General features: G+C 33.9%; 1 protein-coding gene across 5 annotated transcripts in view; it reads left to right on the top strand.

Moving 5' to 3' along the window:
• The window catches only part of LOC114325338 (GPI ethanolamine phosphate transferase 1-like), a 229,856-nt gene that overhangs the window by 18,960 nt on the left and 183,610 nt on the right, over positions 1-27,286 (top strand). The window contains exon 1 of one of the 5 annotated variants that reach the window (XM_028273391.2): positions 6,433-6,529. The exons of the other annotated variants lie outside the window; for them this stretch is intronic. The gene's annotated coding sequence lies outside the window, so the exon portion shown is untranslated. Of the gene's footprint in view, positions 1-6,432; positions 6,530-27,286 lie in introns of those variants that run through there. 5 annotated transcript variants of the gene reach the window in all.

The raw sequence follows: 27,286 nt of genomic DNA, 5'->3' as shown, positions 1-27,286 counted from the left end.
TATATTGGTTATAGTCTCTTTGGCCTTTACCTTTCTTCTTGGTTTCTTGGATTGCACAATGTCTATGTTTTTGTTTATCAGTTCTTCTATTATCTCTTGGTCTTTGTTGTTGAACGAAGTGATGTTCCATATTACTAATCTGATTGTGGGTTTCTTTTTCCTTCTCGTTTTCCTTTTCTTTGCGTGGTTCGTCATCTTAGGTTCCGTCGGGTTATATTAGGCTTTATATCGGTTCTTTGAGCCTTGTTTTCTTTTACAATGGGTAGGATGCTAACCTGGTCCATCAACCCTCCTCTTTTATCCGGGCTTGGGACCGGCTGTGAGTGTGAATGAGGCTTCTGAGCTAGTCAATCCACTCATCTTCACGCTCATAACCCCCACGCAGAGTTTTTTATAATTGTATTTTATAAATGTTATTAACTTATTTAAACATGAACTTACAACCTTCATATTAAGTAAAATGTTGAGTCTTGTAGTGCTTAAAAAAATTATATTTCAAAGCGATCGGTCACATATTTTAAAAGTTATTTTATTTATCCCAAAATAACTTTTTTTTGCAACAATAGCTATAACTCAGAAAATAATTAAGTTACCTACAGTCACTTTAATGGTAGCTTATGAATGAGGAAAGGTCATATTCTATCAGTATTATTAAAAAAATACTACCCTAAAACTATCAACTAAAATTTTATAAGAACTAATGAATTGAGGATTTTAGCAGAGAAGTTTAGCAGATGAACAACAGGATTTAGTCTTCAAAGACTAGTCCTCATAGCATGAGAGCTGTTAGACATTTTTGAGTAGGTATTTTTATAGGCAATGTAGGTATTTATTTAGCCAATCTGAAAATTTTTAAGGTAACTCGTCCATGATAGCCTAATACAAAAATGCCGGTCTGGCTGGAGGATAGTGGTTATTTTCCCCAAAAATCCCCCCAAAGTTAAAAAAGGGTAAAAATTGTTATTACAAAAAAAATATCATTGACGTGACTTTAAAGTAAATTTAAATATTCAAATATAAAGAAAATAAACAGGCCAGACGATTTGCGACAGATTTTAACTCTGCAAGATGCATGCCTGGGCGCCCCAGTATTATTTTCAGTGGGTACATCTGAACTTCAGAAGATTGCATCTGAATCTGTACATACTATTAATCAATATAAAATATACAACTATACATGCATAGCTATGTACTTTCTTTCCAGACAGGGGGTGCAATTGTTATTTTGATAGGGTATTTTTTAATATTAAAAATAAATATTCTAAACAAGACAGGTTTTTTTTTGGTGAAATTTTCTAACTGCCAGATGATCAAACAAATTACGCGTGCATGTGAATGAAAAGCGCTATAGGTAAGCAGAAGTGTGAGAAAGAGCGTATACCGATAGATATTTGCGTCCTCTATCGCAGCGAGTCCATTTGCTCGAGCAAAATCACGTGACCTGGCGATACCCATGTTATTGTTCCTCAAAATGTTGGAGTAATTAATATATATTTTAGATTTTTCAGGTATCTTTTTATTAATAATAATTTAATTTATCGTTAACGGATCTTGGAGTTGTTCACGTTACCAGTTCGCGCGATGAAATTTTCGAAACTTTGGACATTTGCAAAATGTATGTTACAAAAAATTTATCAAATATCAACACAGCACGATTTCAAACATTCTGCCAAAATTATAAGTTTAATAAGAAAAATGAGCCTTTTAAAAAAATATTGAAAAAGTGTGATCCATCTACTTTACCTCCGTGCAAAGCCGAATTAAGACAACATCTGCTGAGAACTCAGTATATCACGAGCATTTGACGAAACGCATATTTGCAAGTCCCCAGTTCTTTAACACCTAACGGAAATGGATGGATACTAAATATGGATAAATTGGATTTTAATTGGTTTGAGGGAGATTGTTTGCTGCAATCAGTTTATGATGCTATATTTCATCATCGAACCGAAGAGAATTTTAGAAATATTGCTGAAGGTACGCTTAGATGTTCTTTTTATAACTAAAATCTTTTTTTTTTTTTAGTTAATTCAATCTTCCGCTACTTCGTGTGCCTCATCCTTTCAGGACAATGGCGATCATCACGGCCCATTTTGTTCTGTCTGCAGCGATTCTGAAGAGTTCTGTTGTTGTTTTAACACTTCACTACTTTAAATTTTTCAACCAGGATATGCATCGTCTTTCCGGTTCTCTTTTCTCTTGCACTTTTCCTTATATAACCAATCACATCACGTGTTTTATTTCTTAGTATGTGACCAAAGTAGCTCATTTTTTTCCTATATAATGTTGAGTATTTCTTGTGCGTTTTTCACCTTTCTTAATGTTTCCGTGTTTTATACGTGTTGTGTCCATGATATTTTTTACATTGCTCGATAACACCACATCTCAAAAATGGCAAGTCTTTTTTCAGATGCGCTTGTGATTGTCCAGGCTTCGACTCCGTATAAAAGGACAGACAATACGTAGGTAGCAACTCAATTAATTAATTACTACCTAATTAATTATAAACACATATGACACACTATTTACAGAGCATATTATAGAAGAGGAATCTGAGTCTCGAGGGGAGTCTGACGAAGAACAAGAAAATAAATATTTTAGCTCAGATGAAGAGTTTGAAGAAGAAGTACAAGATTCGGACACAGAATTAATTTAGTTCATATTTTTATACTTTTCTACCTATATATTTATAATAATAAATTTATCTTTTTCTATCATATTTGCAAAATCTATTGTATAGTACCTACGTATTATTTTCCTTTATTCAATAAAAAGTTACTTAAAAATCTAAAATATATAATAATTACTCCAACATTTTGAGGCACAACAACATAGGTATCACCAGGTCACGTGATTTTGCTCGAGCGAACGGACTCGCTGCGATAGAGGACACAAACAGCTATCGGTATACGCTCTTTCTCACACTGCTGCTTACCTATAGCGCTTTTTATTCACATGCACGCGTAATTTATTTGATCACCTGGCAGTTAGAAAATTTAACCAAAAAAATCCTGTCTTTTTTAGAATATTTATTTTTAATATTAAAAAATACCCTGTCAAAATAACAATTGCACCCCCTATCCGAAAAGAAAGTACATAGCTATACATGTATAGCTGTATATTTTATACTGGTTAATAGTATGTACCTACAGACTTAGATGCAATCTTCTGAAGTTCAGATGCACCCCCTGAAAATAATCCTGGGGCGCCCATGCAAGCATCTTGCACAGTTAAAATCTCTCGCAAATCTCCTGGCCTGTTTATTTTCTTTATATTTGAATATCTAAATTTGCTTTAAAGTCACGTCAATGATATTTTTTGTAATAACAATTTTTACCCTTTCTTTAACTTTGGGGGGGATTTTTGGGGAAAATAACCGCTACCCTTCAGCCAGACCGGCATTTTTGTATTAGGCTATCATGGAAGAGTCACCTGAAAAATTTTCAGATTGCCTAAAATACCTAGGTACTCAAAAATGTCTAACAGCTCTCGGACCATCAGATTTATTGTAAGAGCAAAAGAATTTTTAATATGACAATCTTAACTTAAAAAACTAAAACAATAGTAATCAGCAAAGAACCAATCAAATGTAAAATAAAAATTGATTGGTATCAGTATTGAACAAGTAATGGAAAAAAATATCTTGCAATTACACTGTCCAACTATGGAGACCTGGACAAAGAAGTGAGAGATCAAGCGCAAAAACCAAATAGGTATACTAGTTAGTCCAGAAAGCACTGTGCATCCGCTAGGAAAAATATTCCGATTCGGATTTTTTGCACAATCTTACTCAAAAAGGACCTCCTTTTAACAAATTTGCATGTTGCCAGGACCAAAAGTGGGCAAAAATTTTTTAAACGTTTTTTTTTTTTGTTTTTTTCCTAAAATTATTTTTTTTGCATGGAACAAAGTTTTTTTTAGGTTTTTGGGATCATTCCAAACAAAAAGTCTTTAGTGACTTTTCTCTAAAGTTGATAGTTTCTGATTCGATTTCTGAATCAGAAACGAAACCCTACAGTCACAATAGAAAGACTACTAAGAGAAACAAGGAAACTTGAGAATGATTACAGGAAATAGGATGAGAGATCAAAACAGGACTGAATACATTAGAAAAAAACGTAACGTACAGTGTATAAACGAATGGATACTAAATAAAAAAAAGAATGGAATAACCACATAAGGAGAATGGGGGGAGACCCATGTCCAAATAGCAAAAGATAAATCACCAATAATTGGTAGAAAAAGTATCGGACGACCGCGTAAAAGATGGAGGATACAACCTTCCATAGATGTATCAATCCGCCAGTGAAGAATCAGAGTTGCTTATAAAGAGGAAAAAGAAGAGGAATAAAAAATTAGTTTGTCGGTAAAGAGATTACAACTACTTAAATTATTGATATACCAGTTGACTTTTATTCCACTTAAGATTCTTGAACGGGTTGCCTCTTCGTTTAGGGCGACGACATTACATCCATTATTTAACGATAAAAGATATGCTCTTGAGCTGTCTCGGAGTTTCCCGGAAAAACTTCTTCCATTGAAGATGTTTCAGGTGAGCTGTCTTAATTGAAGCATCTTGTTTACTTAAAGGTATATGTAATGCAAACATCAATATTTTGCAAACTTTAAGTAAGCAAAACATAATTAACTTAATCTGTGTCGTTGTCGAGGTTACTATTTTTTCTTCTACTACCATTATAATTTGATGTTGTTCTGAAGCTATTTCCTTGTGGCATTTTTATAATCAACTATTTTTAATGGGAAATAAGCCACAATTTTACCAAAAAAATTATTTTATTACCGTTTCGACGCCCAAATCGGGTTTCGTTGTCAAAATACAAAATACTACTAAAATAAACAAAGATGTTGTTGCTAGGTAAAAAAAAATTCTTCTAATAATTTATTTAATCTGACTCATTTATATTGGCAATTGAGACATATAGGTACCGGGTGTCCACTTATATTTTCCCCCATTTTAACTGCCTATAACTTCTAAACGGCTCAAGATAGAAATATGCGGTTTTCACTGAAATGTTTTATTTTAGTAAAAGTTTTGTCTGAATGGATGGAATTTTTTATATCGCTTTCAAATACGAAATAAAAAATGGCGGATTTTTGAAAAGAACTTTGTTGACTTTTTTTTAATGGAACACCCAGTATATTCTTTTGTAAATTGAAAGAAAGGTCATTCACCTATCTAGCGATATAAAGTTTTTCAAAATCGGTTTTCAAATCACTGAGTAATTAATTTTTAAAATGAGAGGTGCAACGTGGATATCACATACCTAAATAACATAACTAAGCAAGTTATGTGATTTCCACATTGCATCTCTCATTTTAAAAATTAATTGCTCAATCATTTGACAACCAATTTTAAAAAATTTTATATCGCTGGATAGATAAATGACCGTTTTTTCAAGTTTTCAGGTAAATGACCATTTTTTATGTCGCTTTTAAATAAAAAATGGCGGATTTTTGAAAAAAAAACGTTGTTGACTTTTTTTATTAAAACACCCAGTATATTTTTTGTGTCTTGAAAAAACAGTCATTTACCTATCCAGCAATATAAAATTTTTTAAAATCGGTTGCCAAATGACTGAGCAATTAATTTTTAAAATGAGAGATGCAATGTGGAAATCACATAACATAATATCATTTTACTCAGTTATGTTATTTAGGTATGTGATATCCACGTTGCACCACTCATTTTAAAAATTAATTACTCAGTGATTTGACAACCGATTTTGAAAAACTTTATATCGCTGGATAGGTGAATGACCTTTCTTTCAATTTACAAAAAAATATACTGGGTGTTCCATTAAAAAAAAAGTCAACAAAGTTTTTTTCAAAAATCCGCCATTTTTTATTTCGTAATTGAAAGCGATATAAAAAATTCAATCCATTCAGACAAAACTTTTACTAAACTAAAACATTTCAGCGAAAACCGCATATTTCTATCTTGAACCGTTTAGAAGTTATTAAAATGGGGGAAAATATAAGTGGACACCCGGTATTATACATTTTAAAGTAGAAGATTTTAAAATGATATCGCCAATATTTATGAGTTGCGTTCCTGGGACGACTTTACTAAAAGATAGTTCATTCGATTACATGAAATCAATTCCAACTCAAGAATATCCGTCACAAAAAAATCGTAGCATGTAATCTGTCTTTAGAAAGACAATTTTTTGGTAAAATTGTGGCTTATTTCCCATTAAAAATAGTTCACTATAATTTGCTATCAGCGCATGATAAAAAAAAACAACATAAATAATCCTTCATTCAGTATCAAAAATCATCGACGAAGAAGAGCATAACAAACCCCTAAAGTTATCACAAATAAACAAATTATCAATATTTCGCAAAATAGGAAAGGTAACAAGGTTAAATTCACACGTGGCTCGATAATATTTTGGGTTGTAGCACGTCATATACATAATATTTGTGAATATAAAGGGAAACTATTTATCTATAGTTCCTACTTTTTCTTTCTGTGTTTAAGAGAGTGGTTGGTAGAAAAAGTTGGTAGGTAAGTGTCACGTTATGGTAACTTTTTTATTACAATGTGTCGATTCTATTTCAGTTATGTTATACAAGAAAATAATATTTTTAAATACTCCAACATAGTTGAGTTATTAAAGGTGCTTACTGCTTGATCCTCAGAAAAAGATCCGGTTTTGTTGTTTTTTAATCTTAATTTTTATATATGATTTGAAATCAGATACATTGTACACATGGCGTATAGTGTTAACAATAATAATTTTTGTTATTGTTATATTATATAGTCAAGTACTATAATAGTACTTGACTTGTACCCTCTCTATTTCGGAAAATATACAGGGTGTAACAAAAATGGAGGTCATAAATTAAATAATCCACGAGGAAAAAATTTCCTGTAGTTGGCTGTATACCATTTATTACAAAAAACCATGAAATCCTTTATAAATCACTTGCTTCCACACAGCCATGATGTGAACAAGTCAAATTTAGCTCAATGGTACCTCGAGCGTAAAACATTGGATATTTTAAACATCCATGTGTAAATTCACATCATTTTTATATGTTCCTATGAAGGATTAATTTTAAAGGGTTTTTACCTAAATATTCTTTACTTTGGTGGTTATAGCATGTTCGATTCAAGAAAACACTGATGATGATCGGTCAACCGATTGAAAACTAGTTCTGTTTGTGTTATGATGTAGCCCTGCATAGGGATTTTAACAAGTATACCTTTTATAAAGGATTTCATAAATTAAATCTCATATTCTGGGACCAAAAATAGCTTAGTACAAATATGCACACAAAAAAGTCACAGCCCATTGAAGTTATAAAATGAAAATAGATTTTTTCCAATATATCGAAAACTATTTGAGATTTTTTATTGAAAATGGACATGTGGTATTCTTATGGTAGAGCCAGCTCAAAAAAATAATAACAGTGAAATTTTTACACCCCATAAAATTTTTATGAGGGTTTTGTTCCCTTAAATCCCCCCAAACTTTTGTGTACGTTCCAATTAAATTATTACTGCGGTACCATTACCTTTCTTGGCTCTTAGTATTTTTTTGATAAGCAAATTTTTATCGAGATGCGGCTTATTTTTTAATATTTTTACATAAAAATTTTATGGGGGTTTCGTTCCCTTAAACGCCCCAAATATTTGTGTACGTTCCAATTCAATTATTATTGTGGTACCATTAGCTAAACACAATGTTTTTAAAACTTTTTTGCCTCTTAGTATTTTTTCGATAAACGATTTTTTATCGAGTATTAATATGTTTCAAAATATACCTAAAAAATGTAAATTCACAATAAATTTTCATATTCTTCCCGGGTCTCTATAATTTTACTTACCATGTAAAAATTTGTGTTGGATTTTACAAATGTTCAAAATATCTCGATAAAAACTGACTTATCGAAAAATTACAAAGGGACAAAAAAGTTTTAAAAACATTTTAATAATTGAGTTTGAACGTACACATATATTTGAGGGGGTTTAAGGGAACAAAACCCCCATAAAATTTTTATGGGGTGCACAAATTTCACTTATATTTCTTTTTAAAAGTGTCCCTGACATATGAATGCCACATGTCCATTTTCAATAAAAAATCTCTAATAATTTTGAATATATTGGAAAATATCAATTTTTATTTTGTAACTTCAATGTGCATTTTATATGTGCATATTTGTACTAAGGTAAGTTAGGTTCGATCTAATTATTTTTGGTCCCAGAACATGTGGTTTAATTTATGACGTGTATTTTTGTTACACCCTGTATATGCACGTCGGAATACTTCGGACATATTATGTGAAATGAATCTAGATATGAACCCCTACAAACCATCCTGCAAGGAAAAATATCCATCCTGCAAACCTTCACATGCGTGCCTTAAAATTGTACTTTTAACACTTATATCATAAATAACGATTATCTACTCTATGTCATATTATTATGTATAAATTTTTAGTTTGTGAAAACTGTCATTATAGATAGCAGTGCGTGAAGGGTTTAAAGTGTGCGTGAAGTAACAATGTATTTTAAATGGGATTTAATTTTTCGCACACTTTCAATGGGTTTTTTGCCACACTTTCATATAATCAAATATCCTTAATTTTCGCGTTGTCATGGTAATGGCAATATGAGCAATGACTTACAACAAAATTTTTGACAGTTTTGTGGTTTGAAAGTAGTTAGGATTTTTAAATGTCAAAGTTCTAAAAATTGTAGAATAGAAATGAATTGGAGTGACGAAGAGTTACAGTTTTTTTTTATTTGTTAATCGTAGATAAAATATTATATGAAACTGTGCGTGAAGTACTTTTTGCGAACTTACGCGATGTATAGCACTCGCTCCGTTGTCGCTCGTGCTCTAAAAATCGCGTGCGTTCGCAAAAATACTTCACGAACTGTTTCATAAATAACTATTAAATGGGATTTACTTTTTCGCACTGTTTTTTGGCACACTTTCATATAATCAAATGTCCTTAACTTTCGCGTTGTCATGGTGATGACATGTGAGCATTAAATTTTTAAATGTCAAAGTTCTAAAAATTGTAGAATAGAAATGTATTCCAGTGACGAAGAGTTGCAGTTTTTATTTGTTTATCGTAGATAAAATATTGTATGAAACTGTTCGTGAAGTGCTTTTTTCGCACTTACGCGATATATAGCACTCGCCCCGCTCGTGCTCAAAACATCGCGTGCGTGCTCAAAAAGCATACTTCACGAACTGTTTCATAAATAACTATTATGTCACTAATGCCTGGTTGCATCAACAGATATTAAACTTAAGACGTTGTTTAAGCTCAGCTTACGAAACATACGCGTTGGACCATTGAGTCTTAGATCAATTTTCAGCTTGTCACAATGGATTGCCACGTGGATTGGATCGATAAGAATCGAAAATTATGGTGCAAAGTAAGTTAGACTTACAGCGGCCCTATCGATAAGCGGAGCTGGGCTAAGCTGGAGCTTAAGATTTATTAGTGCAACCAGGCATAAGTTATTTATGCCTGGTTGCACCAACTAGGGATTGCAATCCAGCAGCATTTTCAATCCAGCTGGATTTTTGCAAGATTGGCCTAAATCCAGCTGGATCCAGCAAAATGTGGAATCAAAATAACAACACGATTTTAATGTTTTTTTGTCTGTATTCTAAATTTCTCAACAACGGAAACAAGAATTATTTAGTTTTTTGGAAGTGAGACATATTAAAAAGTGAGACTTAAAAAACATATTTTATCTATCGTCTAACCTACTTCGCACAGAACTGCACATATAGCCTGTTGCGGAGAAAGCCCTTTCGGCCTCTGTGCTGGTCGGTTTTAAGATCATCAAATAGTCATAGACCATGGACTCATGGACAAATAATCGCTTTTCACTCCTTCTGTCTCATAAACTGACATTTTTTAAAGGACGAGTTTTTTTTTATTATAAAAGATTTCTCTTTCTCGTTTCAATTCAATCTCAAGATCTTGTTCCAAATTAAAAATCACGGACTCCGAATTAGTTGGCCTATCTTCTTCCATTATGTCCTCCTACACTGGTTCCACAATCACTTGTTTATTGTTTATTTATACGACTCAAATTTTTCATCTCTTGTCGCATTGCATTCTTTTTCGGCATGGGGAAATAACCAGGATTGTTTAGTCCTTCGTCATATTTGTTTGGATTTTGTAAGTACACTAACGTACCTGTAATTTCAGAGAGGCGCCGTTCTGCGATTCTGTTGCGTAATGCTTCCGATGGATCGGCACTAAGGCTAGAGTATTGGCTATTTAGTTTGTCTACAACCTTTAGTTTGACAATTTTCATTGTTGTGTCGGCCGTTATCGAAGTGGACTCTCTTCTGCAAAGAGCTTTTGCAGCCAGTTTCATCTATTAGAGTGGCGATCAATTCATTGATTATTGACAAAGTCAGGCAAATATGCAAGAGTGCATATGCATTTGCATATTTTTGTATTTTTCTTTTGAATTTTGCATATACTTGTATATTTAATAAAAATAAAGTGCATATACTAGGTTTTCAAAACGAATTTATTTGTTGATTCATAGTGCAAAAATACCTTCGTACCTGATATTTCCAAAATAATTGTATTCTTATCTTAATCTTTTAACAATTTCTAAATAGGTACCTGAAAGTAGAAAGTATAACTTCCCAAGAATTAACCTATTGGGACCTCTTATTGGACTTTTATTAACTTAGGTAAGGAAAATTTCAATGTAGTTTATATGTATATTGAACTTGAACAGTTACTTTTGGATTTTGGTGTGTACAGAAGGTAAAAAGTTTTATCCAGTGTAGCTAAAATGTCGAAAGAATCGAATTTGTCTACGTGGATCAAGACATATCCAGAATTATTCATTGATATGGGAAAAGTATTTTTCTTACCATGCAGTAACTAACAAGTAAGCCTAAAAATTTTAGTTTGCATTAAAATAATCCGAAAACCATCATTTTTGATCCTTTAAGTTATTTTGTTACACATTTAAGTGCTTTAAATAACCATTGATCTAAAAATTATTTAGTTTACTGTAGGAATTTTTTTAAAACTGCTTTACACACCGGCAAGAAAAAAGAAATTAGAATCGGGAGAGAAAAAGCAAGATTCGATATCTAGGTGCTTACAATCAACTAATCGGAAATAAGTGAGCAAGAGATATTTAACCATGATTTGTGCGAAACATTGTTAAGCTCAAATATACCTTTGTCCAAATTATCAAACGAAAATTTGCGCATGTTTCTGGGAAAATACTGCAAATGGAATATTCCAAGTGAAAGAAGCTTCAGAAGAAACGAGGTCGATTCTGTATATTCTGCGGTACTGAGTAAAATAAAATTAGATATACAAGACAATTATTTTTATGTATGTGTAGATGAAACAATAAATTGATTCTTCTGGACGTTACATCGCACATTTATTAATCGGATCTCTTAAAAATGAGCAAGCTTGTAAATTGCATTTAATTGCTTTCAAGCAATTGAATAAAACCAACACACACTAACAGATTAAAGGTTTTTGCAAAACAGTTTAGCAATTTTTTTCTTCCTTTAGCTGTTCCCAACGAAAAATGTTTGTAATAAATCATCATTTCGTTGTGAACCGAAACAAAAGCCACCTTATTTTAGTTAGTTTCGCCAAAGCCGCCAAAAGTACTGGAACTAGTTTCAACCCTTCTTAGAGTTTTTTTAAAGAGTGCATATTTGATTCTCAGAGAGAATCGGTTAAACAGTTTATAAGTGCTCATTTTGTTTAAATAAATGCATATACATGCATATTTGACACAAAAAATATATGCATATATATGCATATTTGACATAAATAAATGTATATACATGCATATTTCACACAAATAATATGCATATATATGCGCATATATCTCACTTTTCAGCCTGCATATTTGCCTGACTCTGATTATTGATCATTATCCAGCAGAGAATATTATCGCAGAATCAATGTCTATCAACGCTATATCGGTGCAGACTTTTAGGCTCTAGAAACTTTCCAGCATACTGAGCTACTGCTAACGCAATAGAATGGCAAGTTGCCGACTCATGGCTTTGAATAAAGAGGCTAAAGAACTTTGACACGTTTGCGGATCCGCTCTGTTGGATCCGCTGGTTGCTGGATCCAGCATGTAAAGAAAAAGTGCTGGATCCAGCTGGATTGCTGGATGCTGGATCCAGCAATTGCAATCTCTAGCACCAACAGATCCTAAGATCCAGCTCAGCTTATATTTTAATGCTGGGGCCACACTAGCGTCTAATACCTTTCATTATCGCATTATTTGCATTAGAAATATGTCAAATAATGCGATAATGAACGGCATTAGACGCCAGTGTGGCCCCAGCATAAGGATTTACATTCATATTTAAGCTTAAGGTATGCGGTAAGCTTAATATCTGTTGGTGCAACCAAGCATTAATTACAGAAGAATAATTACTTCCCTAAAATTTTAGTTGAAAATTAAAAATTTCGTGGGGAAATCCCGGAAAATTTTTGTCGAAGGAAATCGCAAAAAAAAATATCTCTGTGCAGAATTAAATTACGGTGAATTTTTATTTGAGTATTTTTAAAGGGAAAGTCTTCGTGCGCTAATTTGTTTATAAACACAATCGCACACTTTATGTGGACTTTGCATACCTATATTACTAATATATGCAATCATAATATTCAATTCCAGGAATAAAATAGTTGGTAAATAACTTTTACCAAAAATGGCTTCTTTTTGATTATCTGCCCAGACTGCTATTGAAATATTAATACTAATATTAACACGTACATGGATTCTCATATCGGCATATTACCAAAGCACTTGCAACACATGTATAACTAACTACTTGCATCTTGCATTCAAGAAACTTGTTATATTATTATACACTCTAGGGATGGGAAAAACCTACCAGTTATAACCTAAAACCGGTTTTTTACTCCACAATAATCGGTTTTTTCGGTTGTTTTTTGTCCCGGTTATAACCGGTTTTTTCTTTTTAAAGTAATAACCGGTAAAAAACCGAATAAGTGGAAAAAATAATGCATTCAGAGGAAAAATTGGAAAATGTTCGCTCCTCGCACGCGAACGAGAAAGTTTAAGCTGACCGAAACCGATTTGACAACACTGATGACTGATATCGATTCGTATGGAGTATTGCAAACTAAAAAGCAATGTAATTGTTGTAATGATAGGCTGACGCTCCGTCCAAACATCGACACTCGGAACCGTGCGATTCTCTCAAATCGCGCAGGTGCCCCCACTAAGTTCCACCTCTCCGAACCAACGCCGCCAGAGGGATATTTAAGAGCATCGTAAGCGACGATCCGGCAGTCCTGAACGACCGTTCTGGGCTCCATAACCAGCCAAGCGAAGTGAGCGAGGCCGGCCAACCTGAATCGCGACGTGCACCGTTCGTGAGGTGATTCGTAAACTCAGGCAGGCCAACTCGAGACGAGACGCACGGTGTACCGAAGTGAGGTAATGTGCGACTCGTAATTCAACGGAGGCAAGCGTATTGAGCGAGCCCCGATAGATATAATATATTTGAATACCTCTGTTAATTTTGGTTCTTCTGTTACAGACGCCCATCCGGAGGAAGACTTCGCTGGAACGGGATAAAATATCAAATTATTATTTTGCGTTATATTGTTATAATTTAGAGTTAATAAATTTGCTTTGTTTTCAACCTGTGTTTTACTGAGTCTGTCGTCCTGAAAGAACTACCCGTTACAAATTTGGCGCCCGAGCAAAAGTCGAAATATACGCAAGTAAACGTCGTTATTCGACGCCCAGATAATACCAAAAATGCCGACAGATAAAGACACAGACTCAGTATCAGGTGCCACGACGGGTACGTCATGGATAAATCGTCTTTCCAAAGAGGAATTACAGCGCGACGCCGAAAGATGCGGGTTGGATTCCAAAGGAACCGTCGACGAGTTAAGATTAAGACTCAGAACCTTTTATAAGGATCGCGGGGAAGCGACAGGAACAATCCCAAAAAGCAATACTTCCAAGGAAGCCGAACCAGAAACACTGACCCAAGAAATTTCATTAATCAGAAACCAATTACAAGACTTAACAATGACAAAACAAATGAGGCAATCAGATTTGCTAAATCAAGTGCGGAGGTGGAACACACACTTCGACAAGAAACATTCGGATGCAGTAGACTTCATAGAAAGGATAGATGAATTAAGCCTAGCCTACGAGATCGATAAGCAAGATCTGCTAAAAGCATTACCAGAATTGTTAGGAGACCACGCATTGTCATGGTACCGAAACAACAACAGAAATTGGGATTCATGGACGGACTTCATCAAAGATTTTAAGAAAGCTTTTTATCCCAGAGAATATTTGCTACAGCTAGAGGAGCAAATCAGAAACAGGAAGCAAAGGAAAAACGAACCAGTGGATAGATACATCACGGATATTCAAACATTGATCAGACGAGAGGGATCTTTGTCAAGAAACCAAGAACTCGACAGGATATATAAAAATATGCTGCCAGAATATAAGCTCTACGCTCGCCGCCGGGATTTCGAAGACTTATCGGGATTGCAAGAATTGGCCCAAGAGTACGAAACTTTGGAAGACGAAAGGACCCGAGAAAATAAAAATTTTCACGGAAATTGGAGACGTACAGACCCTACAGAATACGATGCCAAAAGGACATGCTTCCGGTGCAAGATGACAGGTCACTTCCGTAGGAATTGTAAAAACCCATGGAAAAAGTTTTGTTCGCGATGCGGCAAAGAAGGGGTCTACAGCAGTGACTGCTGTTCCAGACGTCAGGGAAACGAATAACAGACTGGAGAAACAAGGAGTCGTCCCAGTCTGAGGAGCAAGATTCGACTCCGCTCGTTCTAGCCGTTACACAACAAGCAGGAAACGACATGCGACTATTCGCATCACTGAAAATCGGACAAAGTTCCTACAAAGCATTAATTGACACAGGGACCACCCAAAATTACGCCGGAGATAGAATAGCGCAGATATTCAAACACTCCCTACATAGCTATAACGGAAGAACTAGACTAGCAAACGGATCTTCAATGGAGCTCAACCAGAAATTAACAATTGACTGCGAGATCGATAATTTACGAACAAGACAAACATTTATAATAATGCCAGGGTTAACGGAAGATGCAATACTAGGAGTGGAATTCCTCAGGGAACATTCGATCGAACTTAAGTTCGATAGGGATACATCCAAACAGTACGAACAACATCAAGAGGAAACATGTAACATTTTAAAAGACTCCACCCAAAATACAGAGATAGAAAGGTTCCTAAGAAGAGAGCTTAGGGAATTCGAGAAGTTAACAGGTCCCACCAACTTAATAAAGCACGAAATAAAATTGAAGAAAAGGTGCGATCCCGTCAAACAGCCGTATAGGCGGCAAAATCCCGCAATGTTGCAGATCATCAACCAAGAGGTGGATAAAATGTTGAAAGAAGGAACTATCGAACCCTCTGCAAGTGGTTGGAGTTCACCGATTGTACTAGTAAAAAAAAAAGATAACTCGTACAGATTTTGCATTGACTTTAGAAAAGTCAACGAACTATCAGAAAAGGACGCGTATCCGTTACCGCGGATATCAGAAATTTTGGATAGACTTAAGGAAGCAAATTTCATCTCAACTCTCGATTTGAAGCAGGGATATTTTCAAATACCCCTGGAAGAAACAAGCCGCCCAGTGACAGCATTTAGCGTACCCGGAAAAGGTCATTTCCAATTCAGAACTACCCCGTTCGGACTGCACTCCGCCGGAGCAACTTTCCAACGACTGCTAGACAAAGTAATACCGCCCGATGTAGAATTCGCGTTCGCATACTTGGACGATATCGTGGTAATATCGAAGACATTCCAAGAGCATTTATATCACCTACAAGAGGTCTTCCGAAGACTAAAAGAAGCCAGATTACAACTTAACTTCGAAAAATGTACATTCTGCCAGCCAGAACTCAAATATTTAGGACACGTTGTGGGAGCAGAAGGAATAAAAACTGACCCGGAGAAGACCAGCGCTATAACCGAACTTGCACCACCGAGAAATGCACGTCAGCTCCGTCGCTTTTTAGGAATAACCTCATGGTATCGGCGATTCATAGAGAATTATTCGACAATAGCAGGACCACTAAACATGCTTCTAAAGAAGAAGATAAGATGGAAATGGACGGATAAGCAGGAAAACGCGTTTAAGGAACTCAAAGCGAAACTTACGACGGCTCCAGTATTAGCGTGTCCCGATTTCCTACCTACTGGGTATTGGCTATTGACTAAAAAAACCAAAAACCGTTTTTGGAATAACCGGTTTTTTGGCCGGTTATAACCGCCAGGTTAAACCGTAGGTAAAAATAAACCGGTGTTTTGTCAACAACCGCCATCCCTAATACACTCTCACTTTCCTTACCCTTCCATCGAAGAAATATACCCATAATTCGATGTATTAAGAAAAATTTATATATTTTAATAGGTAGGTATCTAGTATGATTAGTGTGACCAACTCCAATTTAGTCAAATTCGGGACAAGGCTGAAAAACCTACCTAAAATCCGGGACTTTTCAATGAAAATCGGGCCATTTTTTTTAATATAAAACTTGATTATCATCATTTTATTGACTATTTAACATTTTTATGTTGACAAAAATTTTTTTGATGGAATGGTTTGTAATGATAATTACATTTTTGCTAGTTTTTGACTTTTCGACTTTCAATCCGGAAATCGTTCTCAAAAAACGAAAAATTAGAAAATCAACTAATATTGGATTTCCATGTAAATTGAACCTTGGGTTAAAATATAATTATCATTATTTGATATTCATGTTTTTAAATCGTCTTTTCAGAAGACGATAATTAATATACAGAAACCGGAAAAAGTCCAGATTTTGAGTTTTCGTAGAACTGATATAAAATGCATGCGTTTTGGATGTGGTATTAGTATAACAGTTTAGAAATTGTAGACTTTTTTTCGTCCACCAATTCAATTTGATGTGAATTCTTAGAAGAATAATCTATTAAAAATTTCAAAATGGAATTTTACCAAAATGTTGAAAATTCGGATGGCCCGGAAGCCTTGTCCGGGACACGACTTCGTAATTCGGGCCATGTCCCGGATTTTTCGGGCTAGTTGGTCACACTAAGTATGATACTTACCGGCGAATATTATTTTAAACTATTTATTACGCATAATTGCTACGGTTATGCCAACTTTCAAGAGCCTAATTATCTTTATTTTAACAATACTTGAGTACATCCGTTCCCAAGATTCTGGTGGCGACAATTTTTTAGAAAACAATGGTTCGATTGCTGAGTGTCATTAGCATTTACAATATAGTTTAAATTATGTAATAAAGATGTAATACATCCCTTGTGTAGTAAAAAGATTTCTTCTTCTTGTAGTACCTATCTGTTTCGGATGTTGGCGACCATTATGGTAATCTGTACTTTGCACACTGCTACTCTGAAAAGATTTGTGGTTGTTATGTTGAACCGCATACGTAGATTTTTTACCCAGGAAATCCTTCGTCTTCCTGGTCCCCGTTTTCCTTTTACTTTTCCCTGCAAGATTAGTTGCACCAGTCCATATATTTCGCTATTCCTCATGATGTGACCGAGGTCTGCGATTTTGGCTGTTTTTATTGTGGTTAACAGCTCTTTTTCTTTTTGCATTCGCAACAAAACACCCTAATTATTAACGTGGTCGGTATAAGATATCGATACAGAACCAAAACGTCAACTAATTTAACCATCAAACACTTTTTTATCTTTGAAAACTCGCTAATAACTATTAAATTTTGTAGAAACAGATTAAATTTCAGTGAGTAAATACACACATCAAAATAATCTAGGGGACATCTATATGCTCTGAGCTTGGCTGGTGTCGCTCCTAGCGGATTACTAATGCAACTTTCACCGGTAATTTTTAAATTTATTATTTAATTGTTATCGCTTAATATTTACAACGCAAAAAAGTAATTAAATTGTAATCGATTTTTAAAGATTTTGCTAATCATTTTAACGTTCTATTGATGAAAAATATTAATTTCTTACTTCGGATACTTTCACAATCATCGTGTAGATGGCGCTTGGATTAATTTATAATTACATATTACGAAATATTAAAAACACTTAAATTCAGTATTTAAAACGTAAGTATATTTAAGGTAAAAATATAGGTACACCACAGCTTTAACCAACTAATATTATTTCCTATTAATGTTTTAAATTACAATGTTTTAAATTAATCACTTTGACATTTATGACAAATTTAAAGTAAAAGCTTACAGACTTGTCACTACTGGCGCTCGCGAATTTTTAATTATCCCCTCTACCTACGAGCTCATAGCGTATTGAGACCGTGCCAGTTCGGCAAAGCGACACCTATTTCTACGCTCTGCAACTTTATTCGCACTTTTAATTATATTGGCCAATTATATTAGTCCTGGTTACTGGATAATTGTCAAGGCCATAGCCCAAAAAAATAATAAGAAGAAAAAATAAGATTCAGGTTATGTTATTAAAACGTAAACAATTGTATCTAGTAAATAAAATTAGTTATTAAAATGCAGTACTGCAAGCAAAATACAATTAATTAAATTTACCTTTATATAATAATTGCATATCATATCAATATTGTGGAGCAACATATAATTTTTCTTTTTCAATGACAGTAGATATTAAATGTACGTCAATTTGACAATTTCAATTGACAATATGAATTATTTAAGAAAGTTGCAATATTTCTCCGCTATTCGCGCACGATCGTTTAACGTATCCCTTCCAAGTACTTGCACACCGCGTTCTTTTGAGCTTCTGTCATGTCATGTGTCACATAATATTACTATATCTACGTCATACGTTATTGGTATATACCGTATATACCAATGATACAAACCAAAGACGTATGACGGAGATATATTAATATTATGTGACACATGACAGAAGCTCGAAACAAATGACAATCAATGAAAAGCCCTATATTAACAGCTTTAAATCAATGTTAACTGCAAATACAAAAATTAATTTATGATTTTAATATTTTTTTCGATTATTTAGATACCAACTTGGACGGTAATGCTGACAAGAATGGCTATAACAAAATTTAACAAAACTTCAATAATATGCTTTTTTGTCTTTAAGATAAGAAGCAATATTTCTTTATTGGGACTTGATGTTCGTTGTGAGGGCCGGCGTAGCTCAGGCGGTAGTATGCTTGGCTCGAGTGCTTGTATGCCGGAGTTCAAATCCCACGGAAAGAACAACTAGACATTTTTAAAAATGTGTATAGGCCCCAGGTTGACTCCGACTGAATAAAATGAGTGCATTGGGTAAAACCAGGGGTAATAATAGGCGGTTGAAGCGTAGCACTAGCCTTGTTACCTTTCTTGTATTCCGTAGGCCCTAGATATAGCAGACTACCCTGCTACACTCCCAAAGCCACGTGAACGGTATAAAACAGGAGACTATTATTATTATAGATGTTCAATGTCTATGTGGATTTTTATTTAATTTTACAATTGCCAATAATGGAGAGACATCATTTAAATCGCGAAATGATGTGGCAGGTAATAGGGACGCTTAGACCTGGCAGAAATCAAAGAGACGTTGCTGAGGTCCTCCACACGAACAAAAATGTCATTAATTGTTTGTGGTTAAGGTTTAATTAAGCTGGTGATGTTGTTGAACATTATACCGGCCGTACAAGGATAACCAATCAGATTAAAGACCTTTTTCTTAGGTTGCAGGTTTTGCGAGATCTCACTACAACTGCATCACAATTATAAATGAGGCTGCAAGAGACCCATCAGGTGTTTGTAAGTTGCCAAACTATTAGAAATAAACTACATGAAGTAGGTTTAAATGCTCGTGAGAGTGCATGTGTTACTTCAGTGGGCATAAGAATACGCAAAGTGGGTTAGACGTGAGTGATAGAAGAGTGAAAACACTACTTTGTTCACAAATAAGTCGCAATTTGGATTTGCACCAGATACAAGCTGGACAAGAATTTGAAAACGATCTGGCAATGCTGAACGATTGGCCACCGTGCAGGAGGTTCATAGACAGCAAGGCGGCAGTATAATGGTATGGAGTGGCATCACTCTTGGTGGAAGAACCAATCTCGTTTGTCTGGAACGGTTTCTAAATGCAGCAGACTGCCGCGATATTATTCTCGAACCTATTGTTGTAGCCTTTGCATAACAAGCTGGTTCCCAATTTCAATTAATGTACGACAATGCGCTTCCACATACTGCCAGGGTCTTGCAATCATTCCTCGAGGATAATAAAATTGAGGTTTTGTCATGGCCTGCATAATCGCCAGATTTAAACCCAATTGAGCATATATGGGTCATATTGGGCCGACGCATTTTACAACAAAATATTGCGTTCAAACCAAGACAACAACTGTTTGACGGCCTTTCAAAGGAATGGAGCAGAATACCGCAGCAAGACACTGGCCATCTGATCATGAGTTAGCCTAACAGATTTAGGGCAGTAATCAACAACCGTGGAGGTCATACGCTATGCTAACTTAACCTAAAGACTATTTAAATAAATTATTTGAAAATAATTAAAAAAAAAATTATTTGAAAGAAATTAAAAAATTTGAAATAAATTATTTGTATACAACCGTGTTAAAAATGCAATTTTAAGCACTCCATACGAGCGTTAAAAATGCTACTTTAAGGCACTAGTGCTTTAGTCGAGGCATTGAAGCACAAAAAAGGCCTTACTGTCGATTTTTGGCGCAGTAAAACGGATTTTAATGCAGTTTGGTGCGTTGGATTCGTGAGAATGTCAGGAAATTTTGTGAACTAATGTAATAAATAAGAAATCTGAAATTGCATTTGTGCACAAGAAAAATGCATTTCAAAAGTGCACTCGGTAAATAGTGGGAAAAATTGACTCAATTTTCTTACTCGTGGGTTTTTGGGGTCGCTGAAAACGAATTTGGGGTCGGCGAGAGTGTGCAAACTACCTGGTACCTGCAGCGGGTGTAATAAACGTCTTCCTCTGGAGTATTGTGGTAATTTATCATATAATTGGCTTAAACTCATTACTCCGGGGTTTTTGGGGTCGCTGAAAATGAATATGAGGTCGGCGAGGGTGTGCAAACTACCTGGTGCCTGCAACGGGTGTAATAAACGTCTTCCTCTGGACTATTATGGTAATTTGTTAAATAATTGGCCCAAACTTGTTACTCGGGGGTATAATATTCTGTAGTTGTAAGTCAGACTGCGTCAACTCATGCGGCTGCAGGAAGCATGGGTTAGTTTGTAATTTACCCTGCAAAAATTGTGCAGGCTCTGATTGCACAAATATTGCATTGGACTCGAGAGAGGAAGGCAATAATGAAGAAAAAGATGACAATGATGAAGAAAATGAATTTTAAAGATAAATTACGGTAAATTTTGTATAATGAACTTTTTTAACCATAAACATATTATAATAATAAAAATTTATGTTTATTTATAATAAAAATACCAGCCTTTTCGATCACTATAGTTACATCGAAGAAAATAGATTACCCCAAAAAACCCCGAGTAACGAGTTTAAACTAATTATACAGGGTAGTGAGAAAGTATGGAAACACGGTAATTTCTCGGAAACTGCTTGAACGATTTTTGTAAATTTTGGCCAGTAAGGGTGTTCTAATACGGCCGATATTATAGTGATAATTACATTGTTGTCAAATCTTCCGTTTTTCTGGAAATCTAATGAACTTTCTTATTTTAAATAGAACACCCTATATATTTTTTGCGTTTTAAAGTCCTTAAGAAATAATGATTATTTTTTATGTTATATTCTCTAGACCTAAATGCCATAATTTCGAAGTTATTGCTACATTTAAAAAAAATTAACAACTAATAAAAATTAATTTGTTCGGCCCGGGTAGATATTATTTTAGATTCTTTGGATCATTGGGAATAAAAAAGGTCTTTTGTAATTTTCCTCAAAAGTTAATCATTTCCGACTTATAAACAATTTAAAACTGAAAGAAATCGAAAGATGACGATTTTCTAGGTTCAAAAACAAAAGTAAAAAAAATCATTTTTAAAATTAGGAAGTACCTAAATTCAAGCTAAAACCTTTTTTTATCAGATCCCTGTAAGAATTTTTGGCATATTTTATTCTAAAACATTGTTTTTTTTTTAATTGTTAATGAAGGTCATATGAGAGGACGGGCGATCGGGCTGCAATAACAACTAAAAAATAATATTTTAAAATGAAATACGGCCAAATCACTTATCGGTATCTGATACAATAAGGTTTGACCTTGAATTTAGGTACTTCGTAGTTACACAAATAATATTTTTTACTAGTGTTTTTGAACGTAAAAAATCGTCATTTTTAGATTTTTTCAGTTGATAACTAGGAAAAGATTTACTTTTGAAGAAAATTACAAACGACTTTTTTTTGTTCTCAATGATCCAAAGAACCTAAAATAGTGTCTACCCGGGCCAAAAAAATTGATTTTTATAATTTGTTACAATTTTTTTTAGTAAATGTAGTAATAACTGCTAAATTATGCATTTAGGTATAGGAAATATATCATGAAAAATAATCAGTATTTCTTAAGGACTTCAAAACGTAAAAAATATACATGGTGTTCTATTTAAAATAAGAAAGTTCATTAGATTTCCAGAAAAACGTAAAATTTGACAACAATGTAATTACCACTATAATATCGGTCGCATTAGAAAACCCTTACTCACCAATATTTACAAAAATCGTTCAAGCGGTTTCCGAGAAATTACCTTGTTTCCATACTTTCTCGCTACCCTGTATGATAAATAACCATAATACTCCAGAGGAAAACGTTTATTACACTCGCTGCAGGAAATAGGTACTTTGCACGCTCTCGCCGACCTCATATTCATTTTCAGCGACCCCAAAAACACCCGAGTTACAAGTTTGGGCCAATTATTTAACAAATTACCATAATACTCCAGAGGAAGACGTTTATTTCACCCGCTGCAGGCACTAGGTAGTTTGCACACTCTCGCCGACCTCATATTCGTTTTCAGCGACCCCAAAAACCCCCGAGTAAGAAAATTGAGTCAATTTTTCTCACTATTTACCGAGTGCACTTTTGAAATGCAGTTTTCTTATGCACAAATGCAATTTAAGATTTCTTATTCATTACATTAGTTCACAAAATTTCCTGACATTCTCACGAATCCAACGCACCAATCCGCATTAAAATCCGTCTTACTGCAAAAAAATCGACACTTCAATCCTTGAATGCCTCGACTACTTTAAAAATTTTATGGCACTGCAGTTCGTATTGACCGTATAGACAATTTTGATGTAATGTCAAAAAAATATAAAAATGGAATGTCAGTCAAGTTCAAGCAAAAGCTTTTGTAGATATTGTCATGTAATTACGTTTGTAGAAAAAATATTGTATGATATGCGTGTTAAAAAGTACATTTTTAAGGCACTCATGTGAATTGCAGAACTCGCTTCGCTCATTCTGCAAACTTTCACATGCGTGCCTTAAACGTGTACTTTTAACACTTATATCATAAATAACTATTAAATCCTGTAATATCGGATTTTGTTTTTGTCCCCTAGATTATTTTGATGTGTGTATATTTTAAAAGCCGTATTGCATGCATATTTATGTTAGAGGTTAAATACTTTACTTTTTGGCAGATCCTAAATATGCATCATAAAATTGTACTATGGAGTATAAAAAGGGGGAGATTGGTATCTCAGTTACAAGAATTTCGATACTACAGCGCTGTATGCAACCATAATAGAGATTTTTTTTGCAATATACGATTATCTGAAAAAGATCAAAGCTCGCGAAGTTTAGCTATATACGCGATACGTTCTTTCATATTGTTTCCTCAATTTTATGTTGTGTCTTTAGGATAAGTAAGATGTGACACAATTTTCTTCGTGGAATTCAATTAAGATTTGATTATTTAAACATACAGAGTGGGCCAAATATTTGGCAGTATTTATTAGATTTTAAGGAAATGACGAAACAGGTCGTTTTTTGATCTAAGGGGACACATTTTTACGGTACAAATATTTGTCATATGTCAACCCCTCCCTTCCACTTCCCCTACCCCTTATTTTTAAATAGGGAATAGGGGTCGTGTGCTAGCTCATTCAAAAGATAATTCAGTTCTCTATTCAGTAATATAAACATTAACATAATTATTTATACAGGGTGTCCAAGAAAAAAATATTTTAATTAAATTAATTTACACAAAAAAAATGTATGTAATTTCTCTAATTCAAAATATATTCTACTGCTGTCAGAAAACAGAAAAAAATGTTTTTTTGATAAATAAACATTGCTTTTAGCTTAATTTCAATGTTCAAGCTGCCACCAATCTGCCTCTTGCTAGGTTAAATATTGAATTTAAGCGAAAAACAATATTTATTTGTCAAATAAACTGTTTTCTGTCAGTTGTAGAATGTATTTTGAGTTAAATAAATTGCATACATTTTTCTTTTTGTGTCAATTAATTTAATTCAAAATCATTTTTCTTGGACACCGTGTATAAATAACTATGCCGATGTTAATATTACTGAATAAAAGAATTGAATAACCTTTTAAATATGTAACCTTTCAAATGAGCTAGGGCCTATTCCCTATTTAAAAATAAGGGGTGGGGGAAATGGAAGGGAGGGAGTTGACAAATGACAGATGTATGTACAGTAAAAATGTGTCCCCATCAAAAATCGACCTGTTTCTTCATTTCCTTAAAATCTAATAAATACTGCCAGATATCGAGGTGGACTCTTTTCTTTGACCCACTCTGTATAAGTATTTCATTTGTAGATATCGCAAAATTTTAAAATATTTATTATTTATTTATTAAAATTTGTGTACTTTGACTTCTTATTTGGGGAAGAAGAAAAACTGTTCCCATTTTCCTCTTCCCCAGGTTCCCTAGGTAAAACTATGAATAGGATAAGAACGAGAAAAATGGGGGAAAATAGACCAAGATGATGTAAACTGTGACTGTAAAGAAATACAAAATATCTGCAAAATCTTCTTAAATATCTTCTTCTTTAAGTACCGTGCCCAAATTCTTTAAGTACCGTAGCTTCCATAAACATTTGCCGATATCTTTCTCGATCTTGCGCGGCATGTAATAATTGATCTGCTTATAACTCAGTCCATTGACGAAGGTTTCGGAGCCATGAATATTTCTTCCGCCATTTCCTCTTTTTTCGTCGATCTTTCCATTGAGTATTAACTGCAGCATCCTGTATCTGCTACCTCTCATTATATGTATGTCCCAGATATTCAAGTTTTCTCTCTTTTATCATCTTGATTAAGTCACCTTCGCCTTGACCTACTCTGTTTAAGACCTCTCTGTTTGAAATGTGTTGAGCCCAAGATATTCTGAGCATCATCATGTTAACCTTCAATATACTGGGTTGAAATTATATGAATGACATGTCCTGACACGACAAATAAAGTAATAGTCCATTAAAATGTTAAATTTGTTAGGCCGTACCTTGCATTTCTTAGAGGAGTCAATTTTATTTCTTTAATATGTAGGGGGGATCAGTAGAAGCTTAAGTTCAAGTTTTTGGGGTCGCCATCCTTGTCCCCCGGTCGCCATCTTGGAAATGGGGTGCAAAGGGGTTTCGCGCTATATCTCGTAAACTACCAACCCTACGGAAAATCTAATTAAACATAAAATGTAGCAAATCAAATTTTCCACAATTTTGTTTCTATTACTTTTTATCGTCAAGTGACCAACAAAAAAGATATAACCAAAAATATGTAAATTTTTTTAACAAGTTTCCTTTTGGATGTTATTACTTTTTTTCAGATTTTAAAATAAAATAACATTATAGTAATTTTGTAGAGGGTTTTTCAGCGAACAATTTCCACTATAAAGTTGTTTAATTCTATTTATTTATATAGGTTTTACAGCGCTCCAAACTTAACCAGATTCTCGAATGCTCATAGGGATACAATAAAAACAAAAGTTATACTTACTTTTCTATCTATATATATTTTTTATTCATACAATTTATTATGATTTTAACATTCCTATGCTATTATTAATCTGTTTTTGACCTTTCTTCCCACTATAAAACTTATAATTCTAAGCATATATAGAAAAGGCCCAAGAAGTTACTTAAAGAAAAATTCGCCGCTTCAGAAGAAGAATGATGCAACCGCAAAATGCAAAATTCTTAAGCAGAGCAAAAAAACGATTTTTGATATCAAAATCATAAAGTATGATAAAAATTAGCCATTCACCACACCGTGGTCAGAATCTCGAGATATAAGCGTTTTTTGGGGTGTGCCGCTTGTATATGAAGTAACATAACTTTTTTCCTATTATATATTTTGACTTAAAATTTTCCAAAAAACTTCTTCATGAACTATATTTTATTGTTGTATTGGTTAAAATTATAAACTAAAAAGTTTGTCACTCAACTTTTTTAAGTAAACATGAAACTAACGAAATATGATGACAAAATGTTAATAAATTAACAACTCCTTTTTTAATGTGTTTAAACATTTTGGACAAATTTCATTGTTATCTACATACTTCAAAGATAACACAGTAAAATTTTTAAAAGGAAATATTTACAGCGACCAAAGATATAGCGAGGTAAATTTGAAAAATCATCAAAATGGATTTTTGGCATTTTTGTATAAAATTTATTTTTTTAACATGTTCCACCAACTCTAGATAAAAATAAACTACATATTCGGATTCAGCGACCTCGAAAACATAAAAATAGACCAAAATTGATCATTTACCTTAAATTTGATTTTCGTGGTTGGCATAACGGTTAATGCCGCTCGTCTAATTTTATAGATAGAAAAGCATTATTTTTTTACGAGAATTCGAGAATCTGGTCAAGTTTGGAGCGCTGTAAAACCTAGATAATAAATAAAATTAAACAACTTTATAATGAAAATTGTTTATTGAAAAATCCTCTACAAAATCGCTATGATGTTATTTTATTGTGAAATGAACGTAAAAAAAGTTATAAACTCCAAAAGGAAATTTCTTACAAAATTTTCTCTTATTTTTGTTTGTAACTTTTTTGTTGGTCACTTTACGATAAAAAATAATAGATATAAAATTGTAGAAAATTTAATTTGCTTCATTTTATGTGAAATTAAATTTTCTGTAGGGTAGCTAGTTTACGAGATACAGCGCGAAAGCCCTTTGCACCACTTTTTCCAAGATGGCGGCCGGGGGACAAGGGCCTCAACCCCAAAAACTTGAACTTAAACTTCTACTGAACCCCTCTACACATTAAAAAAATAAAATTGACTGCTC

This window comes from Diabrotica virgifera, chromosome 1 (assembly GCF_917563875.1).
Source record: "Diabrotica virgifera virgifera chromosome 1, PGI_DIABVI_V3a".
Taxonomy (NCBI): domain Eukaryota; kingdom Metazoa; phylum Arthropoda; class Insecta; order Coleoptera; family Chrysomelidae; genus Diabrotica; species Diabrotica virgifera.
Note: the sequence above shows the minus strand (reverse complement) of the source record. Positions and strands in the feature narration are given on the sequence as shown.